The sequence below is a fragment of the Scylla paramamosain genome, unplaced genomic scaffold (assembly GCF_035594125.1).
Source record: "Scylla paramamosain isolate STU-SP2022 unplaced genomic scaffold, ASM3559412v1 Contig60, whole genome shotgun sequence".
NCBI lineage: Eukaryota > Metazoa > Arthropoda > Malacostraca > Decapoda > Portunidae > Scylla > Scylla paramamosain.
The window spans coordinates 285,001-302,500 of NW_026973725.1; the positions used below are offsets into that span (position 1 = coordinate 285,001).

General features: G+C 38.5%; 2 long non-coding RNA genes across 3 annotated transcripts in view; one reads left to right on the forward strand and one right to left on the reverse strand.

The window, feature by feature from the left end:
• The window catches only part of LOC135098412 (uncharacterized), a 47,330-nt gene that overhangs the window by 17,907 nt on the left and 11,923 nt on the right, over positions 1-17,500 (reverse strand). The gene's annotated exons all lie outside the window — the stretch shown is intronic.
• Positions 4,296-5,054, forward strand: LOC135098415 (uncharacterized). The gene is made up of 3 exons (XR_010266961.1): positions 4,296-4,431; positions 4,527-4,772; positions 4,870-5,054. It is a non-coding gene; the product is annotated as an uncharacterized LOC135098415 (long non-coding RNA).

Below are 17,500 nucleotides of genomic sequence, written 5' to 3' on the forward strand. Positions count from 1 at the left end.
TAGTAGTAGTAGTAGTAGATAGTAGTAGTAGTAGTAGTAGTAGTAGTAGTAGTAGTAGTAGTAGTAGTAGTAGCAGTAGTAGTAGAAAGGAGGAGGAGGAAGTGATTGGTTGAAAGAAGAAGAAACTTATTATTTAGAATGTTAAGTCTTGCTGTCGTTGTTTAATTTTTTAGTAACAAGTCATAATATTTCATCTCAACTCTCTATACACACTCAGCACAACCTAATCTGCCCTGGCACTGAATTTCATAAATGTATCGTTGTGTCTATATTTGTTATCTTACTCTCCTCTCATTTTCCTCTTTAAAGGAGTCAATGTTTCCCTTTTCCGTCAATTATACGTCATGGCGTCAGCTGTTGTCTTTGTCATCATTGTTATTAATGTTATTTCCACTTGTTATTTCCTGTTACACTATTTTTTTCTCAAACTCAAGCCCTTTTTTATTTCCTAATTTATATCCTCATTCTACTTGTAACTTGTTGTGTCTGCCATTACACCGGCTCATCTCATCAAGGTCACCCAGTGCGTCTGAAGTTCACTATTGACGGTTTGCGGTTATTTCAATCTTGGGGTCATCAGCAAACATAACAGGGCTTGGTTAATCATTCAAAACAAAGCGTTTTTCTCTCATTATTTTCCTCTTGTTTAAAATTTTTCCCATTCATTTTTGTATCCTTGAAAATTCCATAGATTTTTGCCTTCTTTCTTTCTCTAATTCCTAATTTTTCATCAACGGTTTTCTACTTTTTTTTTTGCATTCAATTCTACTTATATGTTCATTTTTCCTCTAATTCTTAATTTTTCCCTATTTTTTTTTCTCATTTTATTGTATTCAATTTCACTATTATGTTAATTTCTTTCACTAAGTCTTCATTTTTCATCAGTATTTTTTATTTTTTGCAATTAATTCCACTTGTATGTTATTTTTTTCTTCTAATTTTTTTTCTAGTATTTCTCTCATTTTATTGCATTCATCTTCACTATCATTTTGATTTTTCCTCTAATTCATTTTTTCCTAGTATTTTTCTCATTTTATTGCAGTCATCATCACTATCATATTAGTTTCTTCCTCTAATTGTTTCTTTCTCTGATTCTTAATTTTTTCTCAGCATATATTTTTTTTCCATTCAATACTAGTGATATCTTGTTTGTTTTTTCCTCTAATTCTTAATTTTTTCCTAGTATTTTTCTCATTTTATTGCAATCAACATCACTATCATATTTATTTCTCCTCTAATTTTTTTTTCTCTAATTCTTCATTTTTTCCTTGTATTTTTCTCATTTTAGTGCATTCATCTTCACTATCATATTAATTTTTCCTAATTCTTAATTTTTTCCAAGTATTTTCTCATTTTATTGCATTCAGCATCACTATCATGTTCATTTCTTCCTCTAATTGTTTTTTTTTTCTCTAATTCTTTATTTCTCAGTATTTTCTGTAGCTCATCTTTGGCTTTAATAATTTCCTTTTCCACCTGTGAGTCAGTAGCAAACTCTTTCACTCATTCATTATCTACTAAATCATATTATTTCTTACATTCGCATATTGAAGCCTTGGTAACTATTTGCACCAGTCATCCCTTTAGTAATAAGCTTGTAGAGAGAGAGAGAGAGAGAGAGAGAGAGAGAGAGAGAGAGAGAGAGAGAGAGAGAGAGAGAGTGGTGGCCACCCTACCCATCACTGAGGTACGCTGCCAGACGTATGATGTTTACCTCTCTTCATATCCTCCTTTCACTTCCTTATTCTCTTCACAACGCTGTTTAAATCCTTATCAATGCTTTTTACACTATTAGTACTTGTGACTCAATACTGTACTATGATGGTAGCAGTAGTAGTGACAGTAATAATAATAGTAATAATGGTAATAGTAGTTTTAACCCTTTACTGCCTGAAATATTTTCCAGCTGTAAGAAAAAAATCTTTCATTTCATTATCCTTCTCTTAAGGCAAAAATAAACATACAGGTGCGTTTTATTCATTTGTATTGGTTAATTACAAATAAAATCCATAAAGGGACATAAATCTTCATTTAGGCGTATGACAAATTCATGGTCTCAGTAGTATTACCAATGAGTTCAGGATTTCTTAAACTTTTAAACCTTATATGAAAGAAAAAAAAAATGTGAATGACTTCTCATGTTTGTACTGAGCATTCATGTGATAATATCTCATCTCTGATTAATGAAAAAAAAAAAACCCATAAATTGACTTCGAAGAATTGTTCCTTTTTTTTTTTTTTTTTTTTATTTTGCGCAATCTTTGTGTGCCGCCTCATGTTGCATGGAAATCATAGAAGCAGTTCCTTCTTGCATCACAGCACAGGTGAACTTTGCATGTCATACAATACATTTGTACTTTTCCCTTACAGCCTGGCAACTTGCATGTGCCCCTATTTGCACTGAAAGCAAGGAAATGCCCAACATTGTCTTGCCGTGTGTCTTTTTTCTGGAATTTTCTTGGTGGCTCTCCCAGTTTTCCTCTTCTGAGCAAAGGCACTGTCCACAGCATTTGAAGGTCTTCCTCTTTTACTTGTCACATCTTTCCACCACACATCAGGGACCTTGATAGTCTTAGCCTGAACTCACAGAGAATATTCTGCTTACGAGAAGGGACTCACTCCCACAGCAGTTGCTGATCGTCTGTACTGTAACCAACAGTTTACCACAGTCATGTCAAGTAAGTGAAATACAAGCCTCTGATAGTATTTCCTTGCTTTGAAGGTTGTAAGCAAGCAATTGGTCACACAAATCAACACCTGCCATATGTTTGTTACAATCTGCTACAATATTGGGCGTGGGGGTTTCAACTCTGCCTTTAGTGTTCTTGTCGTGCCTGGAACATTTCTCTGTTGGCCATGATGTTGTAAATGATGATACAAGACACACTGACTTGGTATCCATCCACTTGACACCTGAAATTTTAGTGTCCCCAGTTTTCGTTTCCCATTCATCATGACAACCTGTACCTTGAGCTGCAAGTTGTCTCTGACTTGAACGTCAAACCTTCTAGCCTCCTTGCCTGCACTGTGCCAGAACACCATATTCCCCTCGAGGCTGGATGTTCAAGGAGGGGCACAGATGTGAACCAACTGTCAAAGTACAGTCTGTGATTATTCATGCTCGGTATACTTTCAGCAAGATGCAGTACTGCATTCGAGATTGGTTTGAGATCTGGAACATAAGGCTTGCCAACAGCTTGAATTTTTCTAGTATAAGGCATAAAATCACACACCACACCCATGCTGTCTGCCAACACAAATATCTTATAACCCCATTTATGAGTTTTTTTTTTTTCTTGAATGTTTACCTCTCTCTTCATATCGTCCTTTCACTTCCTTATTCTCTTCACAATGCTGTTATACATGACTGACCTTGGAAGGGACCATTTGCTCATCTACACACAGGTTTTCTGTCGTGGGGATTTGTGGAAACTTCTCCTGTAGGTGGTTAACCAGAGGTCTCACCTTGCATATTTTGTCAGTTTTGTCTAGTGTCGTGTTGTCAACAAAATGCAGATTTGATTTTATTTCCTTCACCCACTTCATAACACTCATCCCCGCTAACTTCGGCATCACTGGCAGCTAACAATGTTTCCACCAGCCTTTCGGTGGTGTTGGAACTTTTATTTTGTCCGCAGAATGCAGTAGTACTGCAGCAACGAGAGGGTCCTGCAAGAATATTTACTTGTCACTCATTGTTTTTAATTCATTACACATCTATGGTGTTATAGTGTAAATCAAACCAAGTTTAATATATAACAAAACTATTTGCATATCACTGCAAAAATATATCGGTAGTATAACAAAGACGAAAATATTACTCATTTATATAATAGTATTCATTTGCCTGATAGGACAGAAATGTCACCTTTAAACAAGCACTACAGATGTTTGGCAAAGGCTGATATGAGGATTTTTGGGATGTAAATATGATCTTTAGGTGTGCGTTTATCACAGCAAATTTTGTCATAATTGTGCTTTACCTGGGGATACATCCAGGATGCAGTGAAAATGGCTGCTTTGCGCAACCTCCGGCACGCATCCACCTGCTCTCAGTGTCCTGGTTCATCCGAGAAGCGGCAACCATTCCAGTGTAAACAAAGGTGCCGATCGAAAGCTGAAACGGGACTTGTATGTCCTGACCGGCGAGCGAACTCTGATACTTGACATCCGCAGAGTTAAAACCATGTATTCCAAGGAGGACATATTTGTCCTCTTCGACAGTAAAGGGTTAAGACCCCTGTACTGCCAAAGCAAACCTCGTCTTTAATTTTCAGGGAGAGTGATCTATACTATCCCTATTACTAGTACTATTATGACTATTTCCAGGTTAAAAGTGACTACCTGGAGGATGAAAGCAAGGCGGCAGAAGGCATGGATTTCGACACAGCCATCCAGCTCACTTGCATCGAAATCAAGCGAGTCTTTAAGGTAAAACTGCGGAAAACAACACGATTTAGGTCCCCCTTGAAATCTGAGCGGTACCCCCTGCGACGGCAAAACTAACACCCCCGTTTTCTCCGCAGCGGATGAACGGATGCGCGATGGACAAGAAGTCAAATCTTGAGCAGCCGGAGAAGGAAGTCGGTCTACATGAATTCCTACCGGCCTACGTCATCAACACCATCAAACAGAAAACGTTACGTAAGGCTTTGCAGGGAAACTTTAAGAAATTCTCGGCGTTCTTCGATTACGAATCTCACTTCAAGTGCCTCGAGATTTTGGGAAAAGTTGGAAAGTTTGACATCGAAAACTTCCGCTGTGCACTCGGCGTAAGTGTTAAGTGTTACTGAAGTGTTTGTATGTGAGTCTTGTAGTACTGTCGATACTTACTACTACTACTACTACTACTACTACTACTATTTTCAGTGTGGTTGGTCTATTCCTGTCACTCTGCTTGTCGGCCCAAGTGTTGGTATTTCCTACTGGACAGATTCTGCCTCTGCCGTAAGTACCACTACTACTACTACTGTCACTACTACTACTACTACTACTACTACTACTACTACTACTACTACTGCTACTACTACTACTACTACTACTACTACTACTAACACTACTACTACTACTACTACTACTACTACTACTACTCCAAGCACAACACATGGCAAACTTTGAGCAGATTTAGAGCGTGGAGACCTTACAGAGCAGCTGCGAGCAACACAGGAAGGCTCTGGTGCAGTTTAAGGTGAGAGTGATGACGATAGTGAGTGACGGTGAAAGAGAGAGAGAGAGAGAGAGAGAGAGAGAGAGAGAGAGAGAGAGAGAGAGAGAGAGAGAGAGAGAGAGAGAGAGAGAGAGAGAGAGAGAGAGAGAGAGAGAGAGAGAGAGAGAGAGAAGGGGGGGGGAAGTGGGTAGGTGACGGATTTAAATGGGAAAAGGACCGGGAGGGAGAGAGAGATGAGAAGAAGCGAGAGAGGTGTGGGTGGGGTCTCTCACTACTATTACTACTGCTGCTACTACTACTACAATTACCGTCCTCATCAAATCCTTCCTCTTTCTTCTCCTCTAATCACCGCCACCACCACCACCACCACCACCACTACCCCAGGCTTATGTTGCAGGTAGCAGGTACTACAGAAGCCCTCACCATCACCATCACCTGCCCCTCCATTGGCGCAGCAGAGAGCTTGGCAGACCTGGTTGACAGCTACTGCAGGCTTGTCAACCAATCCAGCATGTCGCTGTGGACTGTGTGGAGAGAGAGAGAGAGAGAGAGAGAGAGAGAGAGAGAGAGAGAGAGAGAGAGAGAGAGAGAGAGAGAGAGATAGGGGGAGGAGGGACTGTAGGTGAACTTGAAGGAGAAATAGGAGGAATGCTCTTTTAAAAGGCTCTAGTTGAAGTTGTAAGGGTTTTTAAGGGTGTTCTTAAGGCTCTAGTGATAGATTAACAACAGGAGAAACACTCTTTTAAAAGGCTCTAGTTGAAATGATGCAGGTTTTTAAGGATGTTTTTAAGGTTCCAGTAACAGATTAACAATATTTCTGCATTACTGACAGGAGAAACACTCTTTTAAAAAAGCTCTAGTCGAAGATGTAAGGTTTTTAAGGGTGTTTTCAGGGTTGAGGTGACAGATTAACAACATCTGCATTACTGACAGGAAAAACATTTTTAAAAGACTCTAGTAAAGTTTTTTTTTTTTTTTTTTTTTTTTTAAGGTTGTAGTGACAGATTAACAACATTTCTGCATTATTGACAGGAGAAACACTCTTTTAAAAGGTTCTAGTTGAAGTTGTAAGGGTTTTTAATTTTTTTTTAAGGTTGTAGTGACAGATTAACAACATTTCTGCATTAGTGACAGGAGAAACACTTTTGAGAACCTTGCAAACCATCACTGTGGCTTTATGAAACAGTCAGTGGTGAGAGACCTGACCTGAGCCTGTGTGACCTGATCTTCTCCATGCTCGTGTGTGTGTGTGTGTGTGTGTGTGTGTGTGTGTGTGTGTGTGTGTGTGTGTGTGTAAGTTTGTTTACTACTACTTCTATTACTCATAAAAGTAATAATAATGACAATAATTATGATACTACTACTACTACTACTACTACTGCTACTACTACTACTACTACTACCACTACTACTACTACTACTGCTGCTACTGCTACTACTACTACTACTACTACTACTACTACTACTACTACTACTACTACTACTGTAATAGGCACTACTTTGCATGAAGAAAAGAATAGATATAAGAGTAGAATTAGAAGGAAATTAGAGACGCGTTAGAGAATCTAACGCTAGTATTAGAAGAATTGTGCAAGAGGTGAACAGGACGTTGAATTGATAACAGCCAAGCTTAACTATAAACAGCCGGTTTGTTTTATGCCCATTCAGCTTGTTAAAGGCTTACCTCCCATTGGGTGGAGATTAAAACGTCATTCATTTTGCTTGATATTATTGGCTATGGAAATCTATGACGTATGCCTCGACACCTCTCGGACAATCCTCAAGTCACTTTTAGAGTAGCAGCCAGTCACCAAGATAGTACAGACGCACAACCCGTGTCGCTCTGACTTGAGTTACTCAAAGACTTAGACTCTGATCAAGACGCAAGAGTCTTAATAACTTTGCTTATAACCTTTGTCGTGTGACTGAGTAGTAAAGAAGAACACTGTTGTTGAGCTGTAAGACAATTTATATTTTCTAAATAAACTGCAACACGCCAGACTAACTTTGATAACCCACTTGCACAAGGATGTTGTGAGTGATGATTATCGAGAAAGAAAATCGTCGTTTCCGATACCAAGCTACGCCCACCGACACATAGTCGCCACAGAGGCTAGAGACAGTGTGCACACATACATGACAACACAGTGGTGGCAACACAGTGGTGTTCAGCTTATTGGGATTCTGAAGCCTAAACAACCTCCGAAGAGTAAGAAGAGTTTACAAACATTAAAAACAAACAGCAGCAACGGAAACAACAGCAATAACGCTTCCCCAGCCAACACAGTGAGTCAAGGTCAACCCCACAAGTGTGCACAAGTCCCGCACCGCGCAGCACCGCGCCACACCTCATCACACTCCCGAGCCACTACTCACACGACCAAACTCAAGAGTAACTCTCAATTAATACCACCAAACAACGAGACCAATATCTAAATACTAAGAAGAGACTTAGAAGAGGAAACCGCAGCCAGAGACGAGAGCAGGTTCAGCGCCGCCCCAGCAGCCGCCGCACACAGCCTTCAGCCACAGCACGCCGCCACCAGCAGCCGCTGCACACAGCCATCAGCCACAGCACGCCGCCACTAGCAGCCGCCGCTCAAGAGGACATCGCTACTCACTTGTCTATACTTTGGTAACAGTATTCAACCTGTCAATCATTAATGTAATTATATTCATGTAATACTTTATCTAATACCCAGTGGACCAACAGTTTGTGTATGCCTGAGGAATGACTGAGCACGAAGAAACATTGAGTATAACTGCCTTATTGTAGAGCGTCTCCCAACATTATCACACACATTACCCATCATCATAGGACAAGGTATGTAAATTGTACACATGTATGCCACTACCTAGTCAAGTTTCAAGTCGAACTAGTCCTATCTTTACTCGCAGTTTACGAGCTTTACGTGAAAGTAGAAACTCCACCATGACAAACGCTAACGTAGTAAAACATTCAATCATCACCACTGTTGCTGATATCCCAAAATTCAGTGGAGAACCTGATACTATTGATTTAAATCAGTATGTCAAAAGAATAGAAACTTTGATCAAAAACAAAGGTATTGTTGAGGATAACTTAAAAATAGAATGTTTCAAAGAACACATTGACGCTGTTAAGGGCACAGCTCGTCACGTCATAGTATATTCACATTTAGACAACATCAAAACATTTGATGAGTACATCAAAGCTTTTAAAAAGCACTTCACAACAAAAAGCGATAGAGATCCAATACGCGCCATGGTCAAGTTTCTGAAAATAGCTCCAGAACAAAACGAGACACAAACAGCATTCATTTCAAGGTTGGATACACAAGCAAGAGACATCGAAGCAATCTTTGAAAACTCAGATTGGTCTGTGAAAAATGAACCCAAACAAATCTCCTTGAAAAACATGGCTCTCGTTATGATGCTAGCACAAATTGTCAAATCAAGCAAGGGTGTAGTACAGGAAAGACTCTATAAAGACATCAAACCAAACATACAGTTAGGTGAGGTAGATTGCCTACTCAAAGGCTATGCAGAAATAGATCCTACTTGCAGTACATAATTATGTGTTAGCTGCTAGCTCAGACTCACGCACACCAACCACACAAAGGCAAGGACGATCACAATCTAGAACCACAACACCTTATAATGGTAGGAGTCCTTCTAGACAAAGACAAACAATTGAATGTTACAATTTACACAAATTTGGACACTCTGCAAGGGACTGCTACGCTAATATCACCTGTTCCAACTGTCAGTATAAAGGTCACAAAGAATCAGTATGTAGAAATCCTCCTTGGTGTACTTATCATCACAGAATTGGGCACAGGACAGCAGACTGTCGTGCTAGAAGTCAGGATTTTCGCAATGGCCAAAAAGAGAAAAACAGTACAACTTAGTCACTTCATCAGTAGCCAACAGAAGGTCAACTCGCCACATTTCATATCAAAACCAGGAAATAAAAGAATCCAAAGCACAGCCATGGTACTCCAACTTAGATAAAAGCCAGGAAGTAAAGGAAGTTATCTATATAAATGACAACTCCGGAGGTCCGCTCATAGCCGGACGAGTGTTTGATGAACCCAGTCACATGTTTCTAGACACAGGAGCACGTATAAACTTAATCAGTCTAGATTTTCTAAGAAAAGCGAAACCTGGTTTGGTCATTATTGAGCCAACCACATTCAACATTCATGGAGTTACCGGAAACAAACTCACACCTTTAGGAGAAACACAGATAACTGTAACTTTTGGGAACTATTACATGTTTGAATTAACAGCTGTTGTGGTAGAACAGCAAGCGTTCCCAGGAAACTTACTCATTGGATATGACACAATGCGAGATGAAGACATAACTATCTTCCCTGCGAAGGGAGGAGTTAAAATATCTTACAAGTTTCTACCATTCGTTAACACCCGCAGCCAAGATGTCCTGGCACCAGTTAGTCAACAACCTAAGACAGAAGTAAACACAGTTCCCTCAGATAATAACGTGGCAGAGCGGTACTTAAACAATTCATCACCAGTACTTGACGAGAATTGCATTCCTACGGAACGTCATGAAAAGACAAATTCCCCACTGATAACCCAAAAGAACAAACAACATGCACCAACCCAAGCCTTGAAAATTGTTTCAGGTTCTGTAACAGAGTGCACGCTGTTGCAGGCTCAGTCTATTTGCAAGGTAAAGGTTAGTCTAAAAGGAATAAGTGACCATGTGACAGCGATTGCCTTAAGCGAGTCGTCACGTATTCGTGGAATAAATTTAGAAAGTGGTCTTTACCATACAAACAGGGGTAAATCTGAAGTATTTGTCATCAACACGCTTCACACAGACGTAACTATTAAGAAAGGAACAGAGTTAGGACGTTTCCAAGTCAGTAAAGCTATAGAAATAATCAATAATCAAGACCTTAGCTCTGATAAAAATGAACAAATAGCACAAGTGTTTTCACTACAAGAATCCTCACAGAGTGAGAAAGAGATAAAGAAACACCTCGCTCCCACTAGTCGTCCAGATCTTGAGAAAGAACTAGTACACTTACTACACCTGCATAAAGCAGCAGTTGCTTTGCCAGGAGAAGCCTTGGGTAAAACAACTCTATTGCAGCACAAAATCAAACTCCAGCCAGGAACACAGCCTATTTACGTTCCCGCATATAGACTACCGCATTCTAAACTTGCCACTGTTGATAAATTGATTGAAGATATGTTGTCACAAGATGTCATAGAACCTAGTGTTAGTGAGTGGAATTTTCCACTAATACTTGTGCCCAAACCGGACGGTACCATGAGACCAGTGATTGATTACAGGGAACTCAACAAGAAAAAAATTCCAGACAGACTTCCGCTTCCAGTTATTTCTGATGTTCTTCGAAGTCTAGGCACTTCAAATAAGTTATTTAGCACAATTGACATAAAATCTGCATTTTGGCAAATAGAGCTCGATGAAGCTTCACGTCCATTGACAGCATTTTCTACACCAACAGGACATTATCAATTTCGTAGAATGCCATTCGGATTATCGAGCAGCCCACTTACTTACATGAGATTAATGAACAATGTCCTACAAGGTTTGATTGGGAAGACTGCTAGTGTTTTCCTTGATGACATTTTAATAGTTTCACAAACAGAAGAAGAACACTTCCACAAACTAAACCAAGTCTTCACCAGACTCGTATCAGCAGGATTAAAGATCAAGTTGGAAAAATGTCGCTTTCTACAAGAGAAAGTAACTTACTTAGGTCATCAAATAGACAGTCAAGGTCTGAGGACAGTACAGTCAAAGGTAGACGTCGTAAAACAAGTTCCTCAACCAACCTCAGTTGAAAAAGTAAGAAGTTTCTTAGGACTAACAGGATATTATAGAAAATTTATCAAGAATTACGCTGACATAGCACAACCATTGAGTTCACTCCTGAAAAAGAATACTACATTCTCTTGGGGTCCTTCCCAAACCAAAGCATTTGAAACACTGAAAAACAAGCTCACAAGTTCGCCAGTATTGATTTTCCCAGATTACACAAAAGAGTTCATCTTGTGTACAGATGCCTCTGACATAGGGTTAGGAGGAATACTATTGCAGGAAAGAAATGGTAATCCACACCCAATTGCATATGCTTCCAGACTTTGCACAGCTGCAGAAAAGAATTATAGCATCACAGAACGCGAGACTTTAGCTGTGATAATCTAGAACACTTCAGAGATATCATATTGGGTTACAAGATTAGAGTGTGGACAGACCACACCGCAATTCAGAATCTGTTTAAACACAAGAATTTAAGAGGACGCTTAGCACGTTGGTTTGTGACACTGCAGAATTATGAAATAAACTTTGAATACATACCAGGAAAGAAAAATACAGCAGCCGATGCTCTATCACGAAACATAGTCTCACACGGAGAAGTAAATAGTGTAGTATTTAGTATCCAAGAACTAACCACATTAGACAATGAACTTGTATACTCAGAACAAAGAAAAGATGACACTTTGAAGCAAATAATAGAGCACCTTGAAGGTAATACAGACAGAGAAGCACAGATACTACAAAAGAAATAATAAACTATCGGAATTCCAATTACATAATGGATTGCTATACCGCAATACCGAAATAACATGCAAAGGAGTCACACGTGGAAAAGTGAAACAGTTAGTTATACCCAAAGAGTTGGTACCAAATGTCTTGCACTTCATTCATGATTGTGCAACAAGTTCTCACCCAGGAAAAGAAAAGGCTTATAGACAAGCACAACCCTTCAGGAGGTAAACATATCACGCAGGGAAGCCACAGAACGCCTGACTTCTGATCTTTCTAAAATTTCTGATTGGGGCAGAGCAAACTTGGTATTGTTCAATGCCTCAAAAACTCAATTCCTCCATCTATCAACTCGACACAATCTTCCAGACAACTATCCCCTCTTCTTCAATGACACTCAACTGTCCCCCTCTTCTACACTGAACATCCTCGGTCTGTCCTTTACTTATAATCTGAACTGGAAACTTCACATCTCATCTCTAGCTAAAACGGCTTCTATGAAGTTAGGTGTTCTGAGACGTCTCCGCCAGTTTTTCTCACCCCCCCAGCTGCTAACTCTGTACAAGGGCCTTATCCGTCCATGTATGGAGTATGCTTCACATGTCTGGGGGGGTTCCACTCATACTGCTGTTCTAGACAGGGTGGAATCAAAAGCTTTTCGTCTCATCAACTCCTCTCCTCTAACTGACTGTCTTCAGCCTCTCTCTCACCGCCGCAATGTTGCATCTCTTGCTGTCTTCTACCGCTATTTTCATGCTAACTGCTCTTCTGATCTTGCTAACTGCATGCCTCCCCTCCTTCCGCGGCCTCGCTGCACAAGACTTTCTTCTTTCTCTCACTCCTATTCTGTCCACCTCTCTAACGCAAGAGTTAACCAGTATTCTCAATCATTCATCCCTTTCTCTGGTAAACTCTGGAACTCCTTGCCTGCTTCTGTATTTCCACCTTCCTATGACTTGAATTCCTTCAAGAGGGAGGTTTCAAGACACTTATCCACCAATTTTTGACCACTGCTTTGACCCTTTTAGGGACTGGCATTTCAGTGGGCATTTTTTTTATTAGATTTTTGTTGCCCTTGGCCAGTATCCTTCCTACATAAAAAAAAAAAAAAAAAAAAACTGAAATACTATTGGACAGACATGAGAAAACAAATCTACAATCATATAGATAATTGTAACGTTTGCGCAGAAACAAAAGGACACACACGCACACCAGCACCAATGTTGAATTACCCAATTCCTGAGAAACCGTGGGATAGAATTCACCTTGATACCTTGGAGTTGCCCCTATCTGAAAATGGATTTAAATATTTACTAGTAATCATCGATTACTTCTCCAGATTTTGCATTTTACAGCCAATACAGAACAAGAAAGCAGAGACAAACGCTACAACTATATTTGAAAAAGTAATATGTCCATACACAACCCCAAAAACTATCATCACTGACAATGGTCCTGAATTTAATAACGCTATTCTAGCAGAAATATGTCGCATTTTCAACATAAAGAAAATAAATGTACACGCCTACAAACCGGAAAGTAACGGAGTTGTGGAAAGACTTAATAGAAAAGTCATCACTTGTCTACGTACATTGATAAATCCACACAGCATTACATGGGACACATGGATCCCACACGTCACATGTGCTTTGAACACACAAATCAATTCAGCCACAGGTGAAACGCCACATTATATTCTTTTTGGAGAGGATAAGAATTTACCGTACTCACTTCTAGAGTCAGCACCGCGTCATGTCTATAACTATGATGATTTCATACTAACTAGAATCAATAAATTCAAGGAAATTTACCAACGTATCAGAAATCACATGAATCAATACTCATAATACTTAACAAAACAACAACATAAAAGGGCACGAGAAATAAAAATACAGCCAGGAAATATAGTCATGGTCAAACTACACACGCCAATAGGACATAGCAACAAACTTTCGTCCAAGTTCAAGGGTCCGTATAAAGTCATTGCACCAGATAGTGGAAATAAATTCACAATACGAAATTTGGAAACTGGTGATATCAGTGTACGCCATGCAGATGAGCTCAAACAGACAAACATGAATGAATTTGGTGATTATGCAGTCATAGATAGTGATGAAACAAATAGCATAGTAACAGACAAGACAGAAACAGACACAAACAATGTAGAAACAGGAACTGATAGTGCACAGACAGAAACAAGTCACCACGCAGCAGACGACGAAAGCCATGATTACAGGAAGAAATTAAGAAGTCATAGAAAACAAGTTTTGCCATTAATTTGCACCAATGAACTCTCATTAGAATCTGAATTTTATGAGTATGTTGAAGAAATATTAAATGAGTTGAACATAGATTGTTATTCTTTTTACAGGTAAAGATGAAACAAGTGGCATGCATGTTCTCAGCTATAGTAGTTCTAGCAACAGCCTGGGACCCTGTGAGGCCCGGAGCTTTAGTAAGGAAAATCGGCGACATGATCATTGTGAACCACTCAGTAAGAGTACTATTGAAATTTGACAATATAAATGTTGTAAGAGAAAATGTCAGACATATCAATAATGGGTTACAGATGGTAAAAGACACATTGATAATTAGTGAGATATCCAATGTGAGATTAGAGAAGAAATTAGATGCTATACAGACGAAGGTCACCAAAATAGAAAATAACTTCCTACATAGCAAAAGCAAAAGAGGAGTAGGTATCGCAATAGCGATCGGATCGTTAGTAGGTCTTGGAGTAACAAATATTGGTTTGTATGCAGAACTTCGCTCAAATGTAAATAATCTACAAAACTCAGTGTCCAGAATCGATGTCTTACAAGAAGAAACAGAAGATATACAACTTACCATAGATGAGATGATTAATAGCATAGAAACCTTATGCACAGAGAACTCTAAATTGAAGGAATCCCTGGAAATTTTCATGGTCTTGGATCAGTTGCACATTAAGATAAATGAACTAAATGCTGAAATGGAACAGTTAATTCAAGACTTAGTTACGGCTAATGCTGGACATGTTACATACACATTATTTTCAATATCACAACTTCTAAACATAACTCAACAAGCAAAATATGAGTGAAATTTTCAACCTTTCTTTGATTCAAATAATATTGCTCTATATTATCCCATTCTTAATTCATTCATAAATGATACTGGAGTACTCATTGACATACCATTTTCATCAGAATTGAAATATCACATGTATAATCTGATTCCTTTCCCAATGAAATTTAATAGTTCCATTATAACAGTTGATACTGATATAACATCTCCAACAAATTACATCCTATCCATAAATGGTTTGAAAGAAAGTGTTATAGTAAATGATGATCTATTGCACTGTAAGAAAACTAACGTAGACCTGTACATTTGCTCAGCTACTTATTTTACTTTCAATGAAGCATTGAGTCACTCATGTGCCGCATCCTTGGTGAAAAATATATCCATTGTACGTAATTGTCATTTTAAGGAAGAAAACGGGTTAAGGCTCGGAAACACATTTCCGAGCCGTAACCCTGTAATAGGTATGTAAAGAACAGCAAGCATGTAATATTGTAAATAGAATATGTATGTAAAGAACAGCAAGCATGAAATACTGTAAATAGAATTTATTGCATAACACGTCATGAAACTATCCAGGAATCTCACTACTTATATTTTCCAAACAAGACAACTGTATCAGTCATATGCCCAGGATTTCAACCTCAGATAGCATCAATAGAAGGCTTATATTGTGTACCAGATCAATGTGAACTTCATAGCCCCACACTCACAACAGTAGCAAATAGGAAAAAGACTATTGTACTTAATAGAGAAAATGTTTTACAGGACATTACTATGAAATTCCCAGACAGAGCTCCTCCTTTGAAAATCAGAAAGATTAACAAGAAAAGACTTGTAAAGCAAGTGTCAAAAACACACACAGGTACTATGTGGTATATAATATATGTACTTCCATTTGTCTTGATAGTCACATTGAGCACAATATCAATGATACTTATGTACAAGAAACTCAAGAATTCATCCATCGAAATGAAACACATTTCCGAGCCGTAACCCTGTAATAGGTATGTAAAGAACAGCAAGCATGTAATATTGTAAATAGAATATGTATGTAAAGAACAGCAAGCATGAAATACTGTAAATAGAATTTATTGCATAACAATTTTGTCGGGACGACAAACGGTAGCTGCCGAGCCCTGTAATAGGCACTACTTTGCATGAAGAAAAGAATAGATATAAGAGTAGAATTAGAAGGAAATTAGAGACGCGTTAGAGAATCTAACGCTAGTATTAGAAGAATTGTGCAAGAGGTGAACAGGACGTTGAATTGATAACAGCCAAGCTTAACTATAAACAGCCGGTTTGTTTTATGCCCATTCAGCTTGTTAAAGGCTTACCTCCCATTGGGTGGAGATTAAAACGTCATTCATTTTGCTTGATATTATTGGCTATGGAAATCTATGACGTATGCCTCGACACCTCTCGGACAATCCTCAAGTCACTTTTAGAGTAGCAGCCAGTCACCAAGATAGTACAGACGCACAACCCGTGTCGCTCTGACTTGAGTTACTCAAAGACTTAGACTCTGATCAAGACGCAAGAGTCTTAATAACTTTGCTTATAACCTTTGTCGTGTGACTGAGTAGTAAAGAAGAACACTGTTGTTGAGCTGTAAGACAATTTATATTTTCTAAATAAACTGCAACACGCCAGACTAACTTTGATAACCCACTTGCACAAGGATGTTGTGAGTGATGATTATCGAGAAAGAAAATCGTCGTTTCCGATACCAAGCTACGCCCACCGACACATAGTCGCCACAGAGGCTAGAGACAGTGTGCACACATACATGACAACACAGTGGTGGCAACACTACTACTACTACTACTAATAATAATAATGATAATCATCATCATCATAAAAGTAATGATAATAACATCAATAATAATAATAATAATAATAATAATAATAATAATAATAATAATAATAATAATAATAATAATAATAATAGGATTAATATTATTTACAGGGTGTAGCAAAAATTGATATATATATATATATATATATATATATATATATATATATATATATATATATATATATATATATATATATATATATATATATATATATATATATATATATATATATATATATATATATATATATATATTAATGAAATATTACCATTATTATTATTATTATTATTATTATTATTATTATTATTATTATTTTGCTACTAACATCTCTCTCTCTCTCTCTCTTTCTCTCTCTCTCTCTCTCTCTCTCTCTCTCTCTCTCTCTCTCTCTCTCTCTCTCTCTCTCTCTCCCTCCTCCTCCTCCTCCTCCTCCTCCTCTATAAGTGTGTATGCATGTATGTTCATATATTTGTACTAACACTTATTGTAGTAGTAGTAGTAGTAATAGTGGGGAAGGCGATGGCATGAATACTGTACATTGTTGCCAAATATATTCTTAGTAATGTTATGTTATTTTGAAGTGGCAACTGTGTATGTATGTATGTTTGTGTGTTTACCTGCCTGTGTCCTGCCTCCTTACAGTTGCGTTGAAATCGCCCATGACGACAGTGGTGCCGGCATCCACAGTGTGCTGCGTCAGTACTCCGCACTGAGCACCATGACAATAAGGGGAGGCATCTGGAGGTATATATACGCCTCCTAACTTCAGTTCTGGAATGCATCACAAAACCACCGTGGCATATCTGGTCCTCAGCATCCACGTCAACTTGCTTTACACTGTGCATCAGTGCATCCTGGCCAAGCATCACCACTCCTCTATTG